Source organism: Durio zibethinus, chromosome 16 (assembly GCF_047325235.1).
Source record: "Durio zibethinus cultivar Kanyao isolate XHJ-2024 chromosome 16, ASM4732523v1, whole genome shotgun sequence".
Lineage (NCBI taxonomy): Eukaryota > Viridiplantae > Streptophyta > Magnoliopsida > Malvales > Malvaceae > Durio > Durio zibethinus.
This window is the reverse complement of record NC_143177.1, coordinates 18,382,959-18,393,068: the sequence shown is the minus strand read 5'-3', so window position 1 is coordinate 18,393,068 and position 10,110 is coordinate 18,382,959.

Here is a 10,110-nt window from a genome sequence, read left to right as displayed (position 1 = left end):
TTATAGAATTTTTATAAAAAATAACAAAAAATAAAAAATAAAAGGAAAAATAAAATATGAGAAAATATTAAAGCAAAACGAAAAAAGATAAAATAAGTACTAAAAGAAGAAAAAAATTAAAAATAAACAAAAACACAAACTAAAAAATAAAAAAGTAAGGAAATGACAAAATGAGCCAAAAGAAAAAATTAAAAAAAATACAAAAACTAATAAAAATGAAAAAAATGACAAAATAGAAAAAAATTTAGTTTATAAAATACAAACAAAAAATAAAAAATATAAGAAATAATAAGAAATAAAGATATAAAAAATCAAAGATAAAAAATTAAAAGAAGAAAAATGTTAATACAAAATAAAAAATAAAAACAAAAAAAGAAAGCATGGAAAAAAAAACACAAATTACAAAAAAAATGCCAAAACAAACCCAAAAAAATTAAAGAAGAAAAATCTTAAGAAAAAATAAAAAATGAATAAAATAAAGATAGAAAGTAAATAGAGTACAAAAGGAAAAAATTAAAAGAAAATAATGTAAATGACCAATTGGATTAAAGTAACTAAAAAAATGAAAGTAAAAAAAGAAAATATGTAGTGAAAGAGTAATAGAATGAAAATAAGAAAGAAAGTATTCTGTAAAGAAAAATATACTAAATAATAGAAAAATAATAAATGAAAAATTAAGAAAATGCATAAAAAGCAAAAAAAAACAAAAAGCTAAAAAAAGGAAAAGAAAATGGAAGTAAATAAAGAAATAAAAAAAATTTTACAAAGTTCAATCTTTAATTTATATTTTAAAACTTAATTTGAATTTGAAAGTTTAGTTGCAAAATATTTTGATTTGAATTTATTGATTTAAATTTAGAATTTTTAATTTTTAAATCGTTAAAAATGTAAAAATATAGATACATAAAGTAAATAGTGATAGATATAATAATTTCAAAAGAAAATAACAACGATAATTATTATCTCTTAACAAATTGTATTAAATAAAAGATAAATATTATACAATCCAAAATAATAAATAAAATAATAAGTAATATGTAAAATAATCCAAAATGTATTAAAAAAAAAGATAAATATTATACAATCCAAAATAATAAATAAATTAATAAGTAATCAATAAAATAAATAAATAAATACAAATAAGCAATAAATAAAATAGTCCAATTGTATTAAATAAAAGATAAATATTATACAAGATAATTTTGTTAATTAGATAAATTACATGATAAATAAAAACAATTTTCAAGATAAAACACAAAAAGATCTTAATTAGATATCTAATTAGTATACATGCACATAACACCTTCAATTTCTAATGAAATCAAAGTCTCATTCAACAATGTTTTAATATTCAAAACATTATAAAATTTTTATAAAAAAACAAAAATTAAAAATTAAAAATAAAAGGAAAAATAAAATAAGAGAAAATATTAAAGCAAAAGGAAAAAGATAAAATAAGTACTAAAAAAAGAAAAAAAATTAAAAAAATAAAAGCACAAAATAGAAAAAAATAAAAAAAAGTAAGGTAATGAAAAAATAATGAGTCAAAAGAAAAAATTTTAAAAAACCAAAACTAATAAAATTTTCAAAAATGAAGAAAAAATGACAAAATAAAAAAATAGCTTATAAAATACAAACAAAAATAAAAAATATAACAAATAATGAGAAATAAAGATATAAAAAATCAAAGATCAAAAATAAAAGAAAATAAAAAATGAAAAGGGATGACAAAGTAGAAAAAAATTTAGTTTAGAAAATACAAGCCAAAAAAAGAAAAAAGACAAAAAAATAAAAAAAATTAACAAAGGGAAAAAGTTATTACAAAATAAAAATAAAAAAAAAACAAGTGCAAAAAAAAGAAAAAATAAATAAAAAGAAATTTGTGAAAAAATTAGAAAAACTAGAAAAAATAAAAAATGAAAAGGCAAAAATATGAAATAAAATAGAAAGAAAAAAATTATAGAAAATTTTAAAACAAAGAAAAAAGTGCAAACAAAAAAAAATGAAAGCACATGAAAAAATAAGTAACAAAAAAAGAAGAAAATTTTAAAAGGAAAAAAAGTTAATGAAAATTTATAAAAATGCAATAGAAAATAACCAACAATGATAAAAAAAAGATAAAAAAATAAAAAAATCCAAAACATTATAAAAATTTATGAAAATATAAATAAAGAAACAAAATAAAAAATAAAATAAGAAAAAATATTAAAGCAAAAGAAAAAAGATAAATAAAGTAAAAAAAAGAAAAAAATTAATACCAATAAGAAAAGAAAAAAAAAACAAAAATACAATAAAAATATAAAAGTAAGAAAAAAAAAGACAAAAATTGAATAAAAATTTCAAAAATGAAAAGGAATGACAAAATGAAAAATAAATTAGTTTACAAAATGCAAAATAAAATTCAAAAACAAATAAGAAATAATAAGAAAACAATATAAAAAATCAAAGACAAAAAATTAAAAAAGATAAAAGTTAATGCAAAACAAAAATGAAAGCCAAAGAACAAAATGCAAAAAAAAAAAAGCATGAGAATTGAAAAACACAAATAAGAAATAAAAAGAAATTTGTGAAAAAAATAAGAAAAGCTAGAAAAGAATAAAAATGAAAAGACAAAAGATTTGAAATAAAAAAAGAAAAAAATATATAAAAAAATTAAAAACAATGAAAAAATTAAAAACAAATAAAAAATGAAAGCATATGAAAAAAAGAAAGCAAAAAGAAAGAAAATTTTGAAGGAAAAAAGTTATTGAAAAATTACAAAATAGAACAAAAAAAGTAAAATAAGATAAAATAAAAAAAAATTTTAATTTTATATAATTTTTTAAAATATAAATAAAAAATAAATGAAAAAATCAATTAAGAGAAAATATTCATATAAAAGAAAAAATAAAAAATAAAATACTAAAATAATAAAATAATAAAATAAACAAAAACAAAAAATAAAAAAGTGAGAAAGTAAAAAATTAGTGAATCACAAAAATAGAAAAAGACAAAATGAATAAAAATTTCAAATATAAAATAGAAAAACTTTTTAGTTTAGAATATACAAAGAAAAACAAAAAAAAATATAACAAATATAAGAAAAAAGATATAAAAAATCAAAGAGAAAAAATAAAATAAAAGTTAATACAAAACATAAATAAAAACAAAAGAAAATGCACAAAAAAAGAAGTCTAAGATTTTAAAATTATAAAGAAGAAATAAAAAAATGTGAATAAAAAGATATAACAAAAAGCAAAAAAAAATAAAAAATGATTATACAAAATATATTAAAAAATTAAAACAAAAAAAAAAATGAAAGCAAATGAACAAATAAGTTAAAAGAAAAAGAAAAAAATTTTTAAAAAAAAGAATTAATGAAAAATTATAAAAATAGAATAGAAAATAGCAAAAAAAAAAAAAACAATGACAACAAAAATGAGACAAACCAAAAGAATAAAAGATTAAAAAATAAAGTAAATATCCATAACAATATAAATTTTTTATAAAAAACAACAAAAATTAACAATAAAAAATAAAAAGAAAAAATAAAATAAGAGAAAATATTAAAGCAAAAAGAAAAAGATAAAATAACTACTAAAAAGAGAAAAAAATAAAAAAGTAAGGAAATGAAGAAATGAGTCAAGAAAAAATTAAAAAATACAAAAACTAATAAAAAATGACAAAATATAAAAAAATTTAGTTTATAAAATACAAACAAAAAATAAAAAATATAAGAAATAATAAGATATAAAGATATAAAAAATTAAAAGATGAAAAAAGTTAATACAAAATAAAAAACAAAAATGAAAGAAGAAAGTGTGGAAAAGATTTTTAAAATATAAAGAAATAAAAAAATGTGAAAAATATATAAGAAAAGCAAAAAAAATACAAAAATAAAAATACAAAAGATATGAGATAAAATAAAATAAACAAAGAATAAAAATTAAAACAAAAAAAAAGCTTATGAATGCATAGGAACAAATAAGAAAAAAAATTAACAAGAAAAAAAGAGTTAAACAAAAATTATGAAAATAGCAAAAAAGTGAGCAAATGAGAAAATAAAGAAAACCAAAAGAAAAGAAAGATTAAAAAATAAAGTATCCATAAACAACATAAAAATTTATAAAATAAAATAAACAATTAAAATAAAAGTAAAAAATAGGAAAAATAAAATAAAATAAAATAAAATATTAAAGCAAAAGATAAAAGATAAAATAAAGTATTAAAAAAAGAAAAATTAAAAAATTAAAATGAACATGAAAAATAACGAATCAAAAGAAAAAAGTAAAAAAGACAAAAAAAATGATTACAAATTTCAAAGATGAAAAGGAATGATAAAATAGAAAAAAATTAGTTCATAAAAATACAAAAAAAAAACTAAAAAATATAACAAGTAATAAGAAAAATATATAAAAATCCGAAGATAAAAATTAAAAAAAGGTAATACAAAATAAAAATAAAAATAAAAGAAATAAATGCAAAATAAAACACAAAAATTAGATAGAAAATACTAAAAAAATCCTAAAAAAAAAAGAAGAAAAACCTTAAGAAAAAATAAAAAAATCAAAAAAATAAAGATAAAAAGTAAAGAGTATGAAAAGAAAGAAAAAATTAATAGAAAATAAAATAAATGACAAATTAAATGGAAGTAACAAAAAAAAATCAAACTATAAAGGAAAATATTTAGTAAAAGAGGAATAAAATGAAAACAAAAAGATAGTATTTAGCAAAAAAAAAAAAGAATGGAAATAAGAAAAATATATAAACTAAATAAAAGAAAAATAAAAAGTGAAAAATTAAGAAAATCCATAAAAAGTAAAAAAAAAAAAAACAAAAAGCTAAAAAAACCATAAAGAAAAGGAAATAAAGAAATAAAAAAAAATTCTAGAATGCTCAAATTCTAATTTATGTTTTAAAACTTAATTTGAATTTTAAAGTTTAAATGCAAAATATTTTGATTTGACTTTATTGCTTTAAATTTAGAATTTTTAATTTTTAAAATTTAAAGTTATAATTAAATTTAATTTAACAAATATCTAATTGAATGAGTAATTTAAATTTGAATCTTTTAGTTTTTTTTGTTTTAAAACTAAATTTGAATTTTTAAGCTTTTAGATATAAAATATTTTTATTTGTAATTATTGATTTAAAGTTGTATATTTAAACCAAATTAGTATTTTGAATTTGTTAAAAGTTATAATTGAGGTTAACTTAGCACAATACCTATTGAAGAAGTAATTTAAATTTGAGCCTTCTAAATTTTTTTCTAAGTTTCATTCAAATTCAAAATAAACTTTAAAAGTACTCTTAAAATACTAAAAAAAAAAATTTCTCGAGAGGTTTTTTTTTTCTTTGTAAACAAAATTAGTATTCTAAAAAACAAAGATAGCATAAACAATATTACAATTTAAAACATGCTTGAAAATTAAAAATATTCAAAAGCTTTATTTAAAAATGAATCATCTAACAAGCTCTAGGCCATGCCATATGATTAACAAAACTAAAAATTATAATAAGAGCCAATAAAATTTGAACAATGTAAAAATATAGATACATGAAGTAAATAATGATGGAGATAACAATTCCAAACTAGTGTTATTATATATAAGCCAATAAAATTCCAAAAGAAAATAACAAAGATAATTATTATCTCTTAACAAATTCTATTAAATAAATGATAAATTTTATATAATCCAAAATAATAAATAAAATAATAAGTAAAAACAAGATAATTTGTTAATTAGATAAAATACATGATTAATAAAAACAAATTACAAGAAAAATTACAAGATAATCTTAATTAGATATCTAATTAGTATACATACACATAACATCTTTCATTTCTAATGAAGTCAAAGTCTCATTCAACAATGTTTAATAATAAGGTGATCTACCTTTAAGTTAAACACAAGCAACATGCCACATATATAGAGAACAATGCTATTTTAGAAACAAAAACAATCAAACTTGAACTTCATCATTTAAGATCATAATGAACTACAAATCCCAAAGTAAAATGATTCAAGGCAAAGACTGCCTACAAGATAAACCTAATCACATCCATTACTGTCCCATATATCAATTGAACCTCAAGCTCTAAATCAAACATTAGAAATGTTTAACTCAAAACCCCAAAGATATAAAAGTAGAAGGCCTTTAAGAACCTAAAGATAAATTAAAACTAAAGCAACAAAAACTTAACAAGAAAAGATTAGAATGAAAAGCCAAAGATAAAAAGTAGTTTTGCATCTCAACATAAATACACAACAATTAAAAATAAAAATAAAATAAAAGATAACCATATTAAAAATAAAAATAAAAGGTAAAATAACATAAAAAATATTAAAATGAAAGAAAAAAGATAAAATAAAGTACTAAAATAAGAAATAAATAAATAAAAATAAGGAAAAAGAAATTAAGAATGAAAAAAAAGGTAAGAAAATGAAAAAATAATGAATAAAAATAAAAAAATGAATAAAAATTTCAAAAATGAAAAGGGATGACAAAATAGAAAAAAATTTAGTTTAGAAATACAAGCAAATATATATATAAGAAGAAATAAGAAAAATTAACAAAGGAAAAAAGTTAATATAAAATATAAATAAAAACAAAAGAAGAAAGTGCAAAAAAAAAAATGGAAACAAAATAAAAAGAAATTTGTGAAAAAAAGAGAAAATCAAGAAAAAAAGAAAAAAGTATATAGAAAATTTTAAAACAAAGAAAAAGGTGAAAACAAAAAAAATATGAAAGCACACAACAAATAAGTAAAAAAAAAATATTTAAAAGGAAAAAAGTTAATGAAAAATTATAAAAATGCAATAGAAAATAGCCAACAAATGATAAAATAAAATAAAAAGCAAAAGAAAAGATAAAGAGATGAAAAAATAAAAAATCCAAAACATTATAAAAATTTATGAAAAAATAAAAATAAAAATAAAATAAGAAAAAAAATATTATAGCAAAAGAAAAAAATAAAGTACAAAAAAAGAAAAACATAATACCAATAAGAAAAAATTTTAAAATATACAAAAATACAATAAAAATAAAAAATGAAAAAAGAAAAATAATGACTCAAAAATAAAAATAAAAAAAAAGAAAAGGAAAATGAATGACAAAATGAAAAAAATTAGTATGAAAAATACAAAAAAATGAAAAAAATAATAAGAAAATAGTATAAAAATCAAAGACAAAAAAATTAAAAAAGAGAAAAGTTAATATAAAATAAAAGTGAAAACCAAAGAAGAAGTCCAAAAAAATAAAAATAAAAAGAAATTTGTGAAAACAAATAACAAAAGTAAGAGAAGAATAAAAATTAAAACAAAAAAAAAATGAAAGCATATGAAAAAATAAGTAAAAAGAAAGAAAATTTTATAGTAAAAAAGTTATTAAAAAATAATAAAATAAAACAAGAAATGAGAAAATAAAAAAATAAAAAAAAACCAAAAAAACCAAAAAAAAGAAAAAAAGATTCAAAAAATAAAAAATAAAAAAAATCAAAACTTTATAAAAATATTTTAAAATATAAATAAAAAAAGAAAAAAATAAAATAAAATACTAACGAAAAAACAATAACAATAAGAAAAGCAATTAGAAACAAACAAGAAAAAGAAAAAGAAAATAAAAAATTAACAAATCAACAAAATAATAAAAAAAAGAAAAAGAATAAAAATTTCAAAAATAAACAAAAATGTCAATAGAAAAAAACTTTTAGTTTAGAAAATATAAAGAAAAACAAAAAAAATAAATATAGAAAAAAATATAAATCAAAGAAAAGTTAATACAAAAATAATAAAAACAAAATGAAGTGTGAAAAAAGATATAAGAAAAAGTAAAAAAAATGAAAATACTAAATATATAAAATAAAATCAAAATAAAAAACAAATGAAGATTTCAAAAATTAAATGGGATGACAAAATAGAAAAAAATTTAGTTTAGAAAATAAAAGCAAAATATATATATATAAGAAGTAATAAAAAAACTTAACAAAGGAAAAAAGTTAATACAAAATAAAAATAAAAACAAAACAAGACAAGGAAGTGCAAAAAAAAAAAAAAAAGGAAACAAGAAATAAAAAGAAATTTATGAAAAAAAGAGAAAAAAATGAAAAGACAAATATGAAATCATACAAAAAGAAAAAATATATATAAAAAATTTTAAAACAAAGTAAAAGGTGAAAACAAAAAAAATATGAAAGTACATGAAAAAATATTTAAAAAAAAAAAAGAAAAATTTAAAAGGAAAAAAGTTAATAAAAAATTATAAAAATGCAATAGAAAGAAAATAGCCAACAAATGATAAAATAAAAAAAAAGTAAAAGAAAAGATAAAAAGATGAACAAAAAAAATCTAAAACCTTATAAAAATTTATGAAAATATAAATAAAAAAGAAATAAAAAATAAACTGAAAAAAATAAAAATAAGAAAAAATATTAAAGCAAAAGAAAAAGGATAAATAAAGTACAAAAAAAGAAAAAAAATCAATACCAATAAGAAAAGAAAAAAAATAAAAATATACAAAAATATAATAAAAATAAAAAAAGTGAGAAATGAAAAAATAATGACTCAAAAATAAAAAATAAAAAATGAATAACAATTTTCAAAAATGAAAAGGAATGACAAAATGAAAAAAAAAAGTATAAAAAATACAAAAAATAAAAAAATAATGAGAACGCAATATAAAAAATCAAAGACAAAAAAAAATTTTTAAAAAAGAAAAGTTAATATAAAATAAAAATGAAAACCAAAGAAGGAAGTGCAAAAAAAAAGTATGAGAATTTAAAAACGCAAATAAGAAATAAAAAAAATTGTGAAAAAATAAGAAAAGTAAGAGAAGAATAAAAATTAAAACAAAAAAATGAAAGCATATGAAAAAATAAGTAAAAAGAAAGAAAATTTTGTAGGAAAAAAGTTATTGAAAAATAATAAAATAGGACAAGAAATGAGTAAATAAAAAAATAAAAAATAAAAAATTCAAAACTTTATAAAATTTTTTTAAAATATAAATAAAAAAGGACAAATAAAAAAAATACTAACGAAAAAGTAATAAAAATAAGAAAAGTAATTAGAAATAAACAAAAAAAAATAAAAAAATAAAAAATTAACAAATCAACAAAATAATAAAAAAAGACAAAATGATTAAAAATTTCAAAAATAAATAGGAATGTCAAAATAGAAAAAAACTTTTAGTTTAGAAAATACAAAGAAAAACAAAAAAAAAAACAAATATAGAAAAAAAGATATAAAAAACTAAAGAAAAGTTAATACAAAATATAATAAAAACAAAATGAAATGAGAAAAAAGATATAAGAGAAAGTAAAAAAAATAAAAAAATGAAAATACTAAATATATAAAATCAAATCAAATAAAAAAATTTCAAAAATGAAAAGGGATGACAAAATAGAAAAAAAATTAGTTTAGAAAATATAAGCAAAAAATATATATAAGAAGTAATAAGAAAACTTAACAAAGGAAAAAAGTTTATACAAAATAAAAATAAAAGCAAAACAAGGAAGTGCAAAAAAAAAAGAAACAAGAAATAAAAAGAAATTTGTGAAAAAAAGAGAAAAACAAGAAAAAAATAAAAATTAGAAAATGTACCCATTTCTTCTTAACTTCTTTTTTCCTTCTGGTTATTTTATCACCAAAATCTCGTCTGCTTTTATGTACATGTTACACTCATTCTTTTTACTTGTGAAATATGGCTTTTCATGATTCTGTGTGTATGGCTATTAAGAAATTGTTTTTTCAAGCTACCTTTTGTTCTTTTTTCCTTCCACTGTTTAAATTTTGCTTTTTCCTTGCCATGAAATTGTTTTGATCAGTATTGTTCTTGAATACTCCACTGCTTTTCACCATGTTGTAAATTGAAATTTTCTAAACTAAAGTTGGAATATTTGGTGGCTCTACCGTACTTGACGATGAAAATTTCTTCTTTCATCATATATGATTGTAGAAAAAATCATCTTTATAATGAACATACTTGCCCCATCTCTTACTTTGATCTTGTTATCAAATTATTAGGGATAACAACAGGTTGGATTAGGGCATTCTCTAAGTCGGTTTGGGTAGTATGAATTTGGATGGTAAGATTAGGGCATCCTAAAAGTCGATTTGGGTAGTATGGTTTGGA